Source organism: Prinia subflava, chromosome 1 (genome assembly GCF_021018805.1).
Source record: "Prinia subflava isolate CZ2003 ecotype Zambia chromosome 1, Cam_Psub_1.2, whole genome shotgun sequence".
NCBI classification, from domain to species: domain Eukaryota; kingdom Metazoa; phylum Chordata; class Aves; order Passeriformes; family Cisticolidae; genus Prinia; species Prinia subflava.
In genome coordinates this window covers 42,477,948-42,496,387 of record NC_086247.1, presented here as the reverse complement: position 1 = coordinate 42,496,387, position 18,440 = coordinate 42,477,948, and the positions used below count along the sequence as shown (strand labels likewise).

The following is an 18,440-nucleotide window of genomic DNA, read 5'->3' as shown; positions in this document are numbered from 1 at the left end:
GCTGCACAGTCGTAGGAAAAACCTTGGGGGGTAATGGGAGAGCAGGGCATTCTTGTGGTCATCTGTCTCTGGCAGCTTGAGAGACTTTGACAGATACCTTGGAGACAGCTCAGATAACAACTAAATGTGTATCACGATGCCTCTAGTGTTGCTCAGGGCTTCAGTTGTGTTTTCACTTAATATTTTCATGTTTAGAGCACTAGAAAGGCCTGAGCAATGTCTTATCAATGATAAGGCCAATAAAGTGCATACTTTCTGGTAGCAAAGTAGTTCAGGAATGCTCATCTGTTGTTGTGAGCCTGGTTATAATATTTCAGTGGAAAAGTCTCTATTAACTGTATAGCATTCAGTCTTCACTGAGTTCCTCTTCAGTGCCACCCCTCTGGGATTCTTCAAAATGTTTGGTCTACACTTGTAATTATTGTCTGAATTGGATTGTTTACCTGAATTTTAAGGGATAGCTAAAAATGAGATTTCTAGTAAAGCAGCTTGTTGGTAGTGGCAGTAGGTTGGAAGGACTACTCTCCATAAAAATTTAGGGGAACTTTGAAGTGGGAATATTACTTCTCTCTTCACTACCCTCCACCCAAATTATAAAAGAGGAAATACTTTTCCTATGTATTTCAGCATTCATTACCTGAATTTTAGCCTCCAGCTGCCTCTCGTGTTTGACCATATCCTTTTGCAAAATACTTTTTCCTGTTTTGCAAAGTATCTGGTTTTTGTCTTCATTCATAGCTGCAAATCTTTTCTGAGTTCCCCAATTTGTAATCTTTTGCTTCTGAAATGTTTTTAACTCTTTTTGGAAGCAATTCAAAAACTATGGGAAGATACTTTATTGGGTATTTGTTATGGCTACAGATGCAGCTATTGATACTTTAGATGTAAATAGATCGGTAGTAAAGGGAAAATGAAATTCAATATTAATTAAGTCCTAGTCTGATATGATTCTGATTCACAGACCTTTTTCCTCATTTATCTTTTCCTTCACAAGCTTTTCTTCGTGCTTTACATTTGGGGGTTTTTTGCCTATTTTCTTCTTGTTTCTCTCTCCTACAAACTTAGTTCCATTTTTCTCTTCAAGTTTCCTCTGTTGTTTTTAAACCACCAGATTTTGCATTTATGCAGCTGTATTCTTCCGTGTAGACCTTAACCTACATGAAAATTTTTGTCTTCAAACCAGAAAAACTGTTTTAATCAGGGTGCGATTCAACTTTTCTCTTTTTTTTCCTCTTTTTTTGTTTTCCTGAGCTGTTACTGTAGAATGCTTAGCATGTGTAAGTCTCAGACTGCTGCAGCTTGTTTCACGTCTGCTCTGGGAAGATGTAAATCTGCACTGATACGATCCTTTCCAGACTACAGGCATCTGCAACTGTACTAGTGTAGTCTTCTCATTTGTTTAAATTTTTAAGATGTTCTGGACACAAAGCTCATTCCTGTATGTATGTCAACTGAGATTTCTTAAGCAAGCTTCATAGCTAGCTGTCTTCCCAGAAATTCTGCCCTTTATTTGCTTTTTTTGAGCTATATATATGTGTGTGTGTGTATATATTTAGTAGGATGTGCTTTTCATGTAGGCAAAAGGTTATTTTATGAAACAGTAATGTCTGAACAGAGGATACATCTGCATTGTCACAGTGGCTTTGCTTACCTATATGTCTCTCAAGGCACTTCATAAATACATCAAGTATTTAGAAAAATTGTAGCAAAACTGCATTATACCTCATCTCTAGTCCTATTTTCTATCTTTTGGAAATTATCTTAATGTCAGTTTTCTCTTTGTTTACTCAACCAACTTCAAAAGAAATTGGGCTGGATGTTGTTAAACTACTGGAGGCAGGGAGGGGAGAGAATGAGGGATGTTTTTGTTTTAGATTATAATTTGGCACTTTTAGTTTACATTAATTGGAAATTGGACTTGTATACTTAGTGGAAGTTTCCTCTATCACAGTTCCAAGCTTCTATTCTCTTAAACTCTTACTTGAGAGCTCTGAATACTGAAATGTAGTTCTTGTTTCTCTGCATTGAATTTGTACTTCTGTTCTTAAAAACAAATGTTGTTTCTGTTAAAACTCTTGTCTGTCAATTCAAATGTGTGACTAGTGAAAAAACAAATCAACTAAATCTAATCCTTACATGGTGAAATAAGCATATTTATGTATCTTATTAACTTCTTATGTATCTTATTAATATCAGTCAGAAGAAAAACGGCCAAAAAAAAAAAAAAGAAAGTAGATGCAAGGGGAGGCAATTCTTGAATTACCTGTGTGGTTTTGGGATACATAACACACTGCACATTGTTGTCCTGTGTTTTGAGACAGTTGTACAGCAAGACAGAATGGGATGAGATGGGGTGTTTTGTAAGTGGCTTGCTTCTGGTCCTGTAGTGTCCTGAGAGCAAAATTTCCCATTACCTTTGAAATAAAACCCTAGAATTACGTTGTGACTTTGCTTTTTGCTCTCTGACCAGGCAACCAGGTAAGCAAGATGTAAACACATAGGCTGCTGACTCCTGGAGGTGATTATTCATGTCAAAAATTGAACATGTAATTTTGGAGCCTTTGTAAAATTAAACTTTAATTTTGTAACTGTATTTGTATGTTCTGTGAGCTCAGTGCAGAGCTTGGTATGTGAAACATCTCCAGCAGTAGACTTGCATTAAGTACTTTAGAAAGCAGTGTTTAGAGAAGTGCTGATATGCTTGTTGGTATTTGCTTGCATAGAGAATCCCATAAAACTTCAGCACTGCAGTATAAGCAATTTAAATTCAAAAATAAAATATTGGCAGGGGGCTGGTTGTAAAAATCTTACCACTGGACATTGGACATTGCTCCTGAGAATGGTCCCTCTGGATTTCAGAGGACTTTTATGTCAAGGCAGGAATTACCAAGACTGAATCCAGATTTCTTTGTAACTAGATATTAATTTCTTCAGGTCCAGTGTCTTAAGGTACATATTTACAATCTTGAAAGCAAGGGATTTGATTTGAAATTGTCACTTGCTATAGGGAAAGCAACCCCCATAAAGAGATTAAAGCTTTCAAACCAGCGTGTGTGGTGGAGGGCAGAGCTCAGCTGCCTGCCCACTGAGACATCTGACAGGAGCCTGCTCTGATCTTGTGGCTATATGGAACTATTATTGCAGTGTTGTATCTAAAGAAGCCCTATTAGCCTGGACACATCACATGAAAACGATTGTGTGTTTTGGGCTGGAGCTGGTTTCTGTCTGGCCAGCTGGGAACAAAACAGGCAAAAGAACTCAGCCCTGCCTGCCCCTGCCTGTGTAGGCTTGCCTTTGGTTTTCTTTGCAGTACCTGAGCAACTTCTTGGATTAAGATTTTAAATGAACTCCTCATAATTTTTTACAAACTGAATCTGAATCATTAAGCGCTTTTAACACCTGGAAAACAAAAAAAGCTTCTTACTGAGTTTAATTAAATTGATTACTAAGTGTTTATTCACTTTGCAGAAATACATATCCAGCAAAAAGTAAAGATTGCCTGCAAAGACATGAGAGAGTGGAAACAAAGGCTTCCACTCTTCCACTGGTGGTGATTTTATGGCTTCAGCATACCTGTTTTGTTGGGGTTTTTTTCTGTTGTTTCATTGTAAAAAATATAGAAATAATTTACCATACCTAACAGAAAGAGTTGGTATTTTTAGAGATTCCAGGATTTATTTGACTGCTGACACTGCAAGGCTTGGGGATAGACAGTTTGCCTTAGATATTCCTGTCTTCTGCTCATAGATATGCCTACTAGTTAATATTCAAGATAAATTGACCTGAAGAAAATGGTGCTGATTATAATTCTTTCCCTTGCCAGTAAGTTTAACAACTTTGAAATATTTTTCATGTATTTCTGAAGCTAAACTACTAGAAGTATGTGATATTAATAGAGTTCTTGGCAATAGCAGTATAAACCATGGATCACGTTTGATTTGGACAGACTCAGAGATTGATCTGTACCTATTGAATGTGAATGTGTGGTGTGAAGCCTCGAGTTTAGGAGATTCATGGGGTGCTAATCACTGGGGGCAGAGGCAGCATGAAGGGGCATAACCACTCTGTTCTGTTCTTACACTGCCTGAAAACACTGCAGAAAACAGGATCCTTGGCTGGATAGCCATTATTCCCCATGCAGCTTCTCTGAGACAGTTTATTTTAGGAACTTGGTATGGCAAGTACATAAAACACTTAAATCTGTGACATCAACAAGCAACTTCAAAGTTGTTCTTCAGTTTCTCTTAACCTGTGAAACCACGGGGAGTCATAATTACTCAACTTTGAGTGTTCCAGTGCCTGGAGAAAGTGTTTAATGTGGACTTCTCATTTCTGTTTGCATAATGCTAAATTTAGTCTCTCCTCAGTGAGGGAGTTTTAAAAGACCTTGAATTATTTACTGCCAAGAAGAACTCCTCATACAAAACATTACTGCAGATCAGCTGATGTACAGGGATGAAATCTTGTATCTTAAGTCCTTTAATGTAGGCCAGTGGTGGAAGATGCTGTAGAAATGTGCAGGCAATCTCTGAAGAAATTTATGTACAAGAAGCAATCTGGTTTTGTGGATTCAGGTGGTATTCTACTTCAGAATTATCCTGGGTATGCTGTAGGCTGTTCTGTTGACTCAACAATGGCATTTATGATAAATGGTTATGTTAGTGTGATTTTTGCATTGTCTTACCTAACACTGTCTTACATCATCTGGGTGAGAAACAAGAGGAGCAACACAGGGAGCTAACATGAAATAGGTGTTTTGAGCTAGCATGGCTCGTGTTAGAGCGTTTGGCTTCCATTTGATGAAGACAGAGACTTTTCTCACTGTTGCTCTCACTAGGCAAGGGAAGCATTTAAGAACATTTACAGAGTAGCTCTCTAGCACAAGAAAGATCATGTGAAAGCAGGATCTAGGCTTCACATATTAATGAAATGCAGAAATGATCTCCTGCTGCTCTGTAAAGAAAGCATCTATATCCTTATAAATTTTCTCAAATTAAGGAAAGGCATGTATGGAACATCTTTTACATACATTCAGATTCTCTGGTTACTCCACAGAGAGGTGACTTCTTTGAATGCTTGACAGATCAGTTTTGTCGAACTGATCAATGTTCACCCTGTTCCTCTGATGAAATCTGGGCACATATATAATATATACACGTATAAATATTCAAACGGATGAAAAAGGGAAAGAGGGGGGAGATCTCTAGTCAGATCCCTCACATTGGAAAGATGTTGGCTCTGCCTTAACATCTTCAAAGAAAGAATGTAACAATAGCAGAGTGGGAGAACCCTGATAAGAGGGACGAGGCTCACTCAGAAGATAAAATTCTACAAAACTTCAGAGCTGTAGAGCCAGTGTGGGCACTATTTCTAAAGTACATACGGGAATGGCCTTGGAGCCAAAGATCAGATCATATCATCTGCTTGGAATTGCTTCTCAGAGATCATGCAGTTGTGAAAATTGAAGTTCCTTTCAGAAGCAGCTGAAGCAGCAGCAGGTTTTTTGCAAGAATTTATTTTTTGTTTTGTCAAGATACACTTTTCCTAGTGCAATCACTTCAAAAGAGGTGATTTGTCTTTTGAAAACAGAAATACACATACTTTCTATGAACTGAAAGTGGTCCCTAGCAAGCTTTTAATATAATTTCTTCAATGCTTCTTTTGCTTTGTCTTTTCTTGACATAGTAGTCCATAGGATTTTTCTCCTTTTTTATTTTAAAAAATAAATTATTCTTCTTATGTCCATCCTGTCATGGAAAGGGAGAAAATTTTATCTGTAGAGCTGCTTGGGTATATGTTCTTTTCTATGTCTAGAAATGAAGAGATTAAGCATTTGATTAGAAAATTAAAACAACACGATTTCTTAGTAATCTAATCAATGAAAACTTGTGTTCCTTCATAGGAATGTGTTAGGTGAATTCATAGGTGAATGACATAATTGGAAAAATGCAGAATTGCACGGCTTTGATTCCAAGAGGAGAATAAGTCATTTATGTAATTTCTTTGATCTGCCATAACCACCTGAAGCAACAGATATCTGGTATTTCGGATGTGGGCTATGTCTAATAAACAGAGTAACATGATCACACTTTTACAGTGAGACAGACATGCTTATTTTTATAAGGGTGGCATGGATAGATGCATTATACAAATGCCATATAGAAAACATGAGCACCCTGAAAAACAAAGATAAAAACCTGCTCTCTATAAAAGGTGTTTCCATGGAGAAAAGAATGGAAACACAGGAAGACAGGAGTCTCAAGATAGTAGATACAGAGTTCTGTAGAAGATTAAAACTGGATTTTTAAACACAACTGCCTGTCTTGGGACTAATAGCTGATGGTATCTTGCCTCTCTGAAAAAGGGGAATTTCCACTGTATTGTACCAATGAGGTGTGGGGGTTTGTTTGATGCATTTGTTTGCTTTTGGCCAAATCAGAGGGGTCAGAAGCGAGCGGTGTGTTTGCAAAGCAGCAGCTTGGTTTTCAGATCAAGGTTGAAATGTGTTGTTGCCAGCACAGAAGCCTCCATCGGGGTAGAACAGCTCTGGTCCCCCTGACCAGAGCTGTGTCTGAACTGGGCACATCCAGTCGGTTGTTGTGCTCTGCCTCCCAGCCCCGCAGCCTGCACAGAGCTCACCTGAAAGGAGCACTGCATGTTGTTCTCAGGAGGTCATTCTGTGCTCTGGAGGGAGTCTCCACCAGGATGACTTCTTCCAGTACAGGCTTGTAAGAATAAAGGAGTTGTAGAAAAGAGGCAGGGGATGTAAACAGCTTGGTTTGTGCTTGAGGTGTGTTTTTCTACATTTTTCCTAAATAATAGATACCATCCAACTTAGATCCTACTGGCATAACTGTGGTGTCCAGTTAATGGGAAAAATCTGAAGCACCTCACTGTGGTGCTTCCATGTTGAGGAATTTGAGTACATTTGAGTCCACAGCTTTTAGCAATAGAACAGGAAAATTGTTTCTAAACATCCATTCCTTACAGTCAGTGATGTTGTTTATGTCTGAAAAACTACTGGAAAAAATATTCAGTGAGAATGAAAATGTCTTCTCCTAATATTCACAAAATAATCTTATCCTGAAAAATCTAATAATGTTTTGTTTTGTTTTGTTTTTTAATGAAAGGTCTGTACTTGAAACTTTCCAGCTTTTATAAGTGAGGAAATTCCAAGCATTTTGTAGTGACAGATACTGTTAGTGGGTAGTTGTCCACTGACGTCAAAAACGGAGGATGGTGAACAGCTTTGTTCAAGTCAACGAAAAATGTACCGTCTTGGATAAACTCTGTGTTAGCAACAGAGCTATCAATGATATACGAGCAGCTTCACATGAGTTCCCATGTGTATTCAATCCAATGCTAAATTCCAGATCTTGTTTAATGAGCGACTCATGGAGCCAAGACCTGGCACTGCAGTCTGCTTTATCCAGTCATGAAGGAAAAACAGGCTAAATAAGTTCAGATGAACAAGTTCAGAATTACTGCAGGGTTATTAAAAAGTTGTGATTTGTATTCCTCTGCTAATGTTTATGACTAACAGATTTGGGACGTGTAAAACAATACTTAATTTGTAAAAAGACTATGTGCCAAAATTCCTGCAGTAGTTTAACCACTGAAGAGCAAGTTTTGGCTTTGTGAATGAGTTTCTTTAAATGTTTAAGATTATCAGTAATCAGCTAATCTTTGTTTTTTTAAATTTACGTTTTGAAAAACTATGCTTTCTGCTTGTTGGGTTGCTGTTCAGCACTTTCACTTTGTGAAATAAAATGTATTTCCATAGCTCACTGTGGAGAGGCAGTTTTCAGGACAAGTGATGTTCTCTTAATTTATCAGGTGTGATTTGGTACCGTAATGGTAGGTGTGTGTTTGGAGTAAGATTTTTCCATGCAATTCTGTATGTGGTTAGGTTGGGCTGTGAATATGCTGGATATTTTCTGGATATATGCTGGGTTTTTGTGCTAGGGATGTTTGTGTCCTTGGGCAATTTTGTGTGGGCAAAGATATGGATAAAGGTGAGTTTGCCAAATGATCCTGTGTGGTCATTCCCTACCATATCAAGGTGTGCTTCGTCAGATTCCTTCTCCTGAATGTCATATTTAAGTGTAGGTAAGCAACAGTTAATTACTGTACTCCTAGCAGAAATAGTAATTAAAGCCCCAAGTATTTCAAAAGGGGAATGTTGCTTTTAAATATTTGAAAGATTTGGAATGTTGCTACCCAAAATACAGTATTTAAAATATCTCAGCTATCCTGGGGGGCGGGAGCATGGGAGGGCAAGGGAGAGAGCAAATTTTACTCTTACTTCTACCAGGCAGATTACTTCTCTTTCAGTAAAAGCTTGTGGAAAAAATACCCATGGTTTTAAGTATTTTTGGCAGAAGAATGTACTTTGGTATATGAAACAGTTCAGCTGTGAAACATTCAGTGCAGCCTTTTGTGTGTTTGATGAAGCTTCTCTTCCTACCAGTCTTCCAAGTCAACATTCACTGTGCAGATTGCAATGTATTACTTCTCCTTGACTGGTAGGCTTCTTTGACAGTGTCCTGAGAGGTCTTGAAAAAGTACTCCTCTAGTTACTGTCCCAGTACAGCCTTCGGGAGCACCAAGTTGCTCCAGTCAGAAGTACGGGAACAATATTTAGAGCATTAAAAGTCCTGTACAACCACTAACTTACCTTTGGGGGATTTCTGTTTGGAAAGCCAAATCACTGATGTGGTTCCAAAAAAAAATCATTACTTGGCAGTATGTGGGAAGGGGGAGGGGTTTTTTGTTTGTTTTGGTGGATTTTTGCACTTTCTTAACCTCTTTGGACTTCTGAAACATTACCTGTTTTCTCTCTCTTTGGTAAAAGAGTTAAAGAAAGACTTGAAAATAAAGAAGCCTAGTGAGCATTTCTGTGGATATTTTTTGATTTGACGGTTATCTTCCCCTTTTCTAAGTCTTGGTTTTTTGTTTTTGTCAGTAAGCAGTGCATGTTTGCTGTTGAGCAGATCACGATGGTGGACTTTTGCATGGTCTTCCTGGGAGTCATTGTCTATAGTCAGTCCAAGGTCCTTGGCTGTCATAAAAACCAGGACTGCATGACTGCTGTGACACTGCTGTCCACAGCACGTCTGTTAGTGCAAACCCAAGTCTGTCAGCATCTCCAGCTAATCCCTTGAAATGTGAACTGAGGCTGTGAAGAAATATCCTGAGGTACTCTGAGATATTGTTGGGACAGACATTGAGGATCATAACTACTCCCCAAAAAAACCTGGCAGAATATATACCGTGCTGCATGCACTCCCTGGAAGCACTGAACTTGAGAACACTTAAGGTTCAGTATAAAACCATAAATTACATTGATTGTATTTGTGCTTTCATTTATCTTCCCAGCATGGCACAGCATGTCTGTCTTTTGTGTTTCCCAAAAACAGTTTCTCCTCCTAGCTGAGGTTCATTTTTGAGAAATGTGGGCAATGCAACTGTGTGAGACTTGTACATTGCATTTGTGCCTTAGCAAACACTGCTTGTCTTCTGGTTCACTGAGCTTGTCATAAATATTAATTTAACAGGGCTGGTAGTGTTTTATGCATTGTGCATGTACAGATTGAGGAAGAGATAAATTTTATTGATATGGGCTGTCACTGAAACTTACAGGGTTTGTAGGCTTAAAGGAGCTCAGATTTACAGTATATGTGTATAATAATCATTCTTCAAATTATTTGAAGACATTTCATACAATATAGGATTGTTCTTTATTATATTCCCAACTATTTCTTACCTTCCATTTCTCACATAAAACCAAATAAGTTCCCCAGTATTTTCTTTGTCTTTTTGCAGCCTCCTGTGGTTTACAGTTTGAGGAGTTCTGCATGAGGTGATTGTCTACTTTTGCTGGGAGGTATTTGACCCTAGGTGTTTGCTTTTGAATCTTGCTGTATAGCAGGGACCTGTTTTCTAGCTATACTCAAAGGCAAACCCATTTTAAAAACAAACTTCAGCATACCACATGATCAGCTTCTAGAACAGTCTTGAGAATTGCCTTTGGTTGTAGGTCACTTCATATACAATTGCAATTTCTTGGTTTTTGAGGACTGATGCTTACTTAGGAAGGAATGCAATCCTATTAGGTTTACTAGTTACCCTGAAACTGCCTCAAACACAGCTAGAGGAGAAAACAAGGGGGAAAGGTTATTTCCACAACCCAAATATAAATTATACCTTTTTTTGAGAGGAGAGGGAGAAAGTTTTATGTCTATTTATTTTTTAGATTAGACTACATATAAAACTATTCTTTTCATGTGTGTTCCAGTTAATTGGTTGGGATTCTTAACCTTTGATTTATGAATCTTGTACTTTGACAAAGCCTTACGTATTGAGGACTGCCTTCCTAGAAGATGTCTGAGATTTGGAAATACATGTAATCTTGCATTCAAAGCCCTTCTCTACTTCTTGAACTTCAAACATCTATTTTCTAAATTAATATAAGTATTACTTGGGTTGCTGTGTTGATTTTTTTTTTTTTTTTTTTTTTAAGCTTTTCTTGGAAAGTACTTTCTTATCCCACATTAACAGCTCCATTGATGTATTTTGCCTATGTCTAAGTAAAGCCATTTTCCATCCAGAATGTTCACTAAATGTATTGGTTAATACATTGGATTTGTTATTAGTTATATTTTAACTGCTATCACAATACTACTAGTTTATTAACTGCACGTGAACTGTGGTCGGTTTGGAGGAAAAACACTTCCCTGTGAGCTAGCAAGACAAAATACAGCCTTTTAATGTATAACCTCATAAGATGTTAAAACTTATGTTAAAATGCATATATTGACATTATAATTATGTAGAAGCCAGGGTATGCATCTGTTTTGTTGCCCCTTTCACTGAAACTGGGCAGGGTGGCAGCCCAGTGCGTGAGGGCTGGAGTCTGGAATGAGATGCCCTCGGGTCCGGGCATGGAGACATCGACATTTGCCTCCCTTTAACTTTTGCTTTGACTTTCTCAGTTCGCTCGGCTGTTTGGGAAGTGACACGAGCAGTCACAGTGGCGATGCGTTCACTGGGATGTTGTACATGCGGTGCAGAACGCGTTCCCTTTGTCACACTGCCCGTCCGTGTGCACTCCGCCGTGCCTCGCCGGTGCTTGGGACTGTGCTGCGCCCTGCATCCCTTCAATCACAGGCTGCGAAAATAAATTATTCTGAGTTATCGGGGTGGATACAAAGGGCAGTGGTGGGGAAGCGCCTTCCTAAAGAGCATCTCCACGGCGATTCCCGGGGCGGTGGGAGGCTGCCCCAGCCCCCCGGCCGCAGGTCCGTGCCCTTCCCGGCGGCTGCGGAAGGTGGCAATGTTGTCAGCGGGAGCCCGGGAAGAGCTGATCTCACCGGGACAGCCGCGGCGCGTATTTGTCCACAGCTTTCTCTGGCGTCAGAGCTCCACGGCCGTGAAACGAGAGCCAGCAGCAGGGACATTTGTTCGGGTTTGTGCGCCATCGCTCCTGCGCAACTTGCAGTACCTCGGTGCGCTCTGCGTGCGGGATGTGGCGATGCGCATGGGGCAGGCACCGCGCCGCTCGCACGCCTTGGCTCCCCGCAGGGCTTCTCCGTGCTGGCTGCCCCTGCCTGCAGACCGACACCCATCCTCCACCCGCGAGAGCGAAACTGAGCTCTTCAAGTGAAGTTTCAGTTCTGCAAAACACTTGTAAACGTTTCTGAAACCCGGTGTCGTTTTCTGCCCACTCCCCCGGGATGTTTACAAACTTTGCTTTGAATTGAGTTTACCAGGGGAGAAACAGAGAACTTCCCTGCATGCTACAGTCCTGTTAAGAGCTACCTCCTGCCTATGACAGACTTTTAACCTGTTCAAAGCCTAACAGACCCGTCCCAGGCTTTGGTGGGGATGTTTTTCTTTTCATATTTCAGCTAACTCAGTGAATCTTTTTAACTTCTTCAAATGATTCACTCAAAGACTTTTGTGTCTTATGATTTTTAACATTTTTCCTGTCTAATGCTGATTCTTGACCCTTGAGGGAAAGTATGAGAAAGTCCTTGGTTTGTGTTATCCCATTTCTTTCCTCTTGACTGTCTTGATGCTGCACTGGTAACTAGATCATTGATTTTTAAATTATTGTGGAACCTTTCAACATATTGAATTACTGGGTTCACCTCTCATTCTGTGTTCCTTACCAAGCCTTTCTGACAAGATGTAATAGATTTGAACCATTTAGGAGGTCAAATGGGGAAAAAAAATAAATATTCTTGATGTACTTTACGGTAAGCAGAAAGCAAATGGAATGACATTACTTTGTAATCCTCCACCTTCCTCCTTAACTTTATTTGCAACACAGATTACAATTTTCGCTGGACTTCATGTCTTGTTTTTTGTAAGATAGGAAGGCAGAGCTAAGGTAACTAATGTTGTACAACTTCCAAGACTCTGAAGTTGTGTGTGTGTGTCTCCTTCCTGACTTATGTATTGGATGTGCTATTCCCTGCATTTAATAGACACTGAAGGTCTCTAGAATTGCTTTGGTCTGTGTTAAGCAAAGATTGTTTGCTGGGTACAAATCTGTTGCTGTATGGATACTGTGCCTACCACCGCTCTTCACTTTATTGTACAAACGGCCCAGCAGCCCAGGACAACTATAGATAATGACTTCTTAGTTGTAAAAAAATGTAAAGGAAGACTTTTAGAAACTAGTTGGGATTTTTAGCAGTTAGTCTGGCAGAAAATGCTATATTCTGTCTCTCCAAATCAAATGACAAGCCAGCGAAAGCTTTCTGTTTTGCTGTGCTATATGGGAGAATTTTCAGTTTCAAAATTGAAACTGGAAAAAATAATTTCCAGCTCCAGACAGGAGAGTTTAAGATACGGTGGGTTCTTACCACTCTAATTTTTGTAATTATTTCTTTTTTGTAGCAATAGTCTTATTGCTTTAAGAATAAAGTGAAATATTTCACCTTGGAACTTTCTTTAAACACTGCTGAGTAATGCAGTCTCACAGTGTAGTAATAATAATTTGTCTGAGGAAAAGGCTTTGTGATCATAAAATTTTCATGTTAAAGCAAGTAGATGCTACACACAGTATAAAGCATGGAAATAAACACATTTAGAATTTTGTTTTCAAACTAAAGGAAACAAAAATACTTCCCCGTGATTTAGGAGTATTAATAAGTGCTCATAGCTATTAGAAGCCTAAAATGGTAAACAGCTTAGTAACAAAATTGTATTAACAAACCTAACATCAAAACAACTCTACAAAGTTTTGTACATATGGTTCCATTTTACACGACAAAAGAAGTTTCCTGAAGTCCATTTGCCTAAAACAAAGGTTTTAATGGAACAGTGTAGTGATTTGACCTCATCTCTGCTTATCCTTTTTTTTTTTGAATGTAAATATGAATGCCAAGACAATTAACTGGGTAATTTACCCAGGCAGACAGAGCTGAAGTTCTGTAGGTAGGCTCTGCTTTAAGGGCAAGTTGGCGTGCTGTCTCCTGCTCAAGTGCATATCAACCTTCAAAGTGTCTTAGCGCTAGGGATAGTTCACCCTCAGGAAGTTTAGTTTAGATAAGCATCTGAATTTTTTTGGGTACCGAAATCTGGAATGCAGCAGCAAAATCTGATGAGCACGGGCTCTCATATCTGAATCAGCAATGGAGCTGGATCCACTCCTGTTGTTCAGCACTTCCACTGCCAGGCCCAGCCAGAAGCAGAAAACAGGGATGTGTGAGAAGAAAATTCAGGGAAGAGAGCAGGGAGAGTCCCTCAAAAAAGTATGAGCAGGCTTCAAAACAGAGTTTGTGTAGGTTGTGTGCGAAGGTGAGGAGCTGTGAAGAAACTCACACTTTCTCCCAGAGCGGCCTCCCAAAAGCTCAGGGTGTTTGGCTCTCAGGAGGCTCCTGGCTTAGCCCTCTGTAGGCGGGGCTGTGCACCATTAGCACCTGGAGCCTGGGCTCTTTCGCTTGCCAGATGGAAAAGTGAACCTGTGAAATTAAGGTGGAATTTTTTTTCCTCCTGGTTTTGATGCTTTGCTGTTAACAGTATTTCAGGTGTCACAGGGCATACTGATACCAATTGAAATTTTAGACTTGGAGAAAAAGCTATCCACTGGGATGGTGATCTAATCAAGAAAGATATGGAAAAGTAACCAGGAAAAGAGAGTTGATATATTTTTCTTGGTGATCTCTGGGTATTATTCAATTTTCTGATCTTTTTTCCTCTGTACCCATTGTTTTCTAAACCTTTTTACTCATGAATTAAACCCTTTTCTGTAAGTTAAAGAAAGTGTCTTCTGCCTCTAGGACTCAAGTGAGCTGCTGTAGTTCTGCCACAGCAAATATGTCACTTTATATAATTTTTTTGTTGGAAACAAATCTTTTAAGTATTTTTAGTCTTCTGAACTTGAGTTTCCAATCTAGTGTGCGTTTCATCTGCAGAGATTAAAGCACTTGCCAGATTTTGACAGGAGAAAGTTGCCATGATTGAATGGCAATGCGTGCCTGGGACAAGGCTTGTGAATCACAGGTTTGTGAAGCAGCCTCCTGAAAACGCACCTGAAGCTCTTAATTCTGTGTACCATGCATAGAAGGAAGTTCTCGCTGTGACTTCATTCATGCTGTTGGCATCTCAGTGTTATTTCTGGTGATAAAAGAATAATAGAATGAATAAGCAGCTAAAACACAAGCTAAGAGAATGAATTTAATCTTCAGGGAAGGTGAGAACACACCCCAGTTCTCATCACTTCTGTATGCCATGCCTGTTCTAATCTCCTTCCAAACTACAGTACTAGGGATTAAATTGTCAATCATTTTTAAAAGTTCATCTTTCAGAAGTTCTAAAATCTACTTTTCAGAAGTGACCTGGTATTTACATTTTGATAAGATGAAATTAAAAAAAAATTATCAGAAGAAAAAAAGGCAAAATTTTAAAATCCCTAATATGTAGCTGAAAAAAACCTCTGTGTATATCTAGCTTTACATATAGTATGAAATAAAAAATAGAAAATGGAGAAAAATGTCAAGCACCATAAAGTGCATAGTATTCTTCAGTGGTTACAGGCCATCTTAGCTTGGCTTAATTTCAGAAGGTACTAAGGACATATTTCACTTTCTCTGTTATTAAGCTTAGGAAATTGATCAGTTCTACTGAGCCACTACTTTTCTTAGGTAATATAATATTTTTGTTGCATTTTTATTTCTGGTTTTTTAGTTTTAGAAATGTCTTGTACTTTTTTTTCTCGCTTTGTTGCAAAATACAAAAAAAAAGATATTTTTAATATACATGTATACTGATGGCTGGCTGTTGACATCTGTGACCTTAAAGTTTTTAGGTGTATACATTAAAGTACAGATCAGCTGGTTTTTCAGCTGGCTGATGATTTTCAGGGCCCTATCAAGTTTTGTGAAATAAAATTAATGAGATTCACTGTCAGCTTTCTGAGCAATACTGATTTGTTGGTCACTGGAATATGCATGACCTCTGGAGAAGAGCACAAAAAAGATGGTTTTGGGTTTTCTAGCTGGTCAGATGTGGCCAGCTGGTGTAACAAAGGCAAAAACATTGGAGGATGTTCTAACCAGGAAAGCAGTGTGTTTATTTTGCCTGTGGTTCTTCAGGGAGAAGATTTCCTTAAAAAAGTTGTAGGTGGCATGAGGTTGGTCAGAGGGCAGACACTTGTTTGACCTTTTAGTAACAAGTCCTTACCCTGGAAGAAAACCCAAACATGTTTTTGTTTCTTAAATTACCACAAATGGAGTGAGAAGCTGAGGAACTGGGGCTGAGAGACGATCTGCAAGTTCTGGGCTCATCTGGATCTTCATGTGTAGAACTGCAGCTGCACAGACAGTATAACCCTAACAGCTGATTAATTATGATTAATATTGAAAGTAATGCAATTGTCTTGCTTAGTCTTTCCAGATCTGTATTTTTCATTGTGGTCAGTCAACATTGAGAAATTTGTATTTATTATGTAAATATTTGGGGGGAAAGTGATATATATGAACACTTTACTACCCCCAGTCATAAGCCTTAGCTATTCAGGATGAGTTTTGGCTTCCTCTTTATTCCCTGGAAAATTATGATTAGACTAACATATACACATTAGGGTTTTGTTGGTTTGGGAGTGGTGAAATGATGTATTTTACACTTCCTGTTAACAATTAGAGATGTGAAATGGAAAGATGTCTGTTGAAGACCTCTTTCTTTGCATCCTCTAGAAATGAAGGTATTTCAGTACTTTCCTCACCTCCATATTTCCTAGCCTACCATCCTGTTCTCATGGCATGGGAGCTCATTTTTATCCCTCTCATTTTTATCACTCTCATTTTTATCATGGATCTGCTAGCAGCTACAGGAGTATTTTTACGCTGTCTTTGATACAATGGTTGACTAAAATATACAGAGATTCTTTTTTTTCAGGCACAACATTTTATAGAATTTTTTAAATATATGTCCCAGAAATATCAGACTAAGTGGGCTCAACACTATTAAAGGAGTTAACTGAAGGGCTGCAATTCAACCTAGAATCTCTTTTGTGTAGTTTTAGTTAGTTTAAGAGTAGAATAAAATAATGCCATTTGATAATGTATTCTCATAACTGAAATTAGAGAGGCAAAGGATTGAAATCCCACTCTGTGTTGTGTTAGAGGATAGATACTGAATGAAGAAAGAGGGAAACAAAGATGAGCCGCGTTGGATACAGGCTGCCTGCCTTGGTATCATGTCATGTCTCTCGTGAGTGTCTTAGGAGTGAAAAAACAACCCGCCCTGCAGCAGCGTGTCCCTGTTTTCCTTGGCACCCTTCTGCCGCCTGCCTTCGAGTGAAGAAATCAGAAGTAAAGGGAAAGAGTCGCCAAAGTCAGCGCCTGAGCTGATTTAAGCCTACGGGGGGGGCTGAAGTTTACCCGAAGCACAGACTCCTGTTTTAGGGGAATACATGGGATACAGAGATACAGGGGGATGGAGCGGCTGTGGTGCAGCGAGCCCCAGAGTCGCCCCATGGCAGGTGTGCTCTGGCTCAGGGTTCGTGGGGAAGCAGGAAAACCCCGGGAGCGGGCACGGGCCGGCGGCGGGACCAGCCCTGGACTTTCCGGGCCCCGCCGCGGGGGGAGGAGGAGGAGGAGGAATGCTGCCGCCCTGACGTCAGGAGCTGCTCCTGGGAATGTTTTGCATTCCTCTTCCTGGCAGTGGTCAGGTGGCTTCCAGCAAGAAGGAAGGAACAGCCGCTTCCAACAAGAAAGAAAAAAAAAAAAGGGGGGGGGGTGGTGTGCAATGAGAGCGCGTGGAGGAAAAGAACACTTTATAATAAAAGTATTGTGGGGGAGGCACTTTTATTAAAAGCCAGATCGGGAATTGGAACCAGATGTTCTGCATTCGAAAGCTGCACGAATGTTAAACGCGCTTATTAATGACTGTGATGGCTGAGGTATTTGGCTGTCTGCCTCGCTTTAATCTCATTGCTCCGTATTAAAAAACAGTTGAGAAAAACATTTTTTTTGTACCCGACTTTAGGCAGCTTCCTTTATACTAATATCCATTTAAAAAAAAAAAAAAAAAAAGGACAGGATTTTTATGGCAATATAGCCACATATATGAAAGCAAGAAACAAGCAGGGAAATGTCAACATTTGTCTTGTTCTGTTAGTTTTAGCATATATGTTGTGCTGAAAATTACTGTCTCAAAATTTGGTTTCCTTCTTGATTTGTGGTTGTTGGATAACGTGCATGATGTAAGCTGGAGAGGTCAGAACATGCAATTATAGCTGTTCACAAAGTACTTCCTATTCCCTTAACTCTCCCTCTTTAAAGTCCCTGTCAAAGCCTGTGTTTAAAGCAAAACAAGAGTAGATACTCAGTCTGAGGTGAGTAAAGTAGGAATTGCATTCAGCACAGGCAGTGCTTGTGAAATAGCTGCTGAATATCCTTAGGTGGACCCAAGTGTGTGTTACATCTCCATTTCAAGAGCAGTGTCTCCACCTTGGCAGTGCTGCACATTTGGGAGTACCGAGCACTGAGAGCTTCCATGGGGACTTCTGGTTTGTGTCTCAGTGGGGATGAGATACCTGACAACACCAGTCTGTCCAGGCACAGGCAGATTGGGGGTGTCCCCCGGACAGGCATGGATCCTCCTCCCATCCTTGGGCTCTGTTGTACGCAGATCATAAGATTTTCTTTGTAAAGCAAGGACTGTTGGAGGGAGAGACAGAGGTGTGCCACGTGTCCCTTCAATTCACAAGTGTGGCAATGCCCTGAACCTGTGCCTTCCTTATCCACTTGAAAGGGGAAAGAATAATTTTCTCTGTAAGCACCAGGAGCCCGCTCTTTGCGTGGTGAGGCATGGCTGTTCTGTATGAATTCCAACTTCCTCGGGCAGGGCACAGATCCTGTCAAGGGCTGATGGAGCTGCGCTGCCTCTGGATTAAGGCTGGGAGAGGCCATACCAATAAAATCGCA

The 18,440-nt window shown here is 39.8% G+C and overlaps 1 protein-coding gene across 3 annotated transcripts in view; it reads left to right on the top strand.

The window, feature by feature from the left end:
- Positions 1-18,440, top strand: part of SPIDR (scaffold protein involved in DNA repair) — a 194,790-nt gene that overhangs the window by 74,605 nt on the left and 101,745 nt on the right. The window lies entirely within an intron of this gene.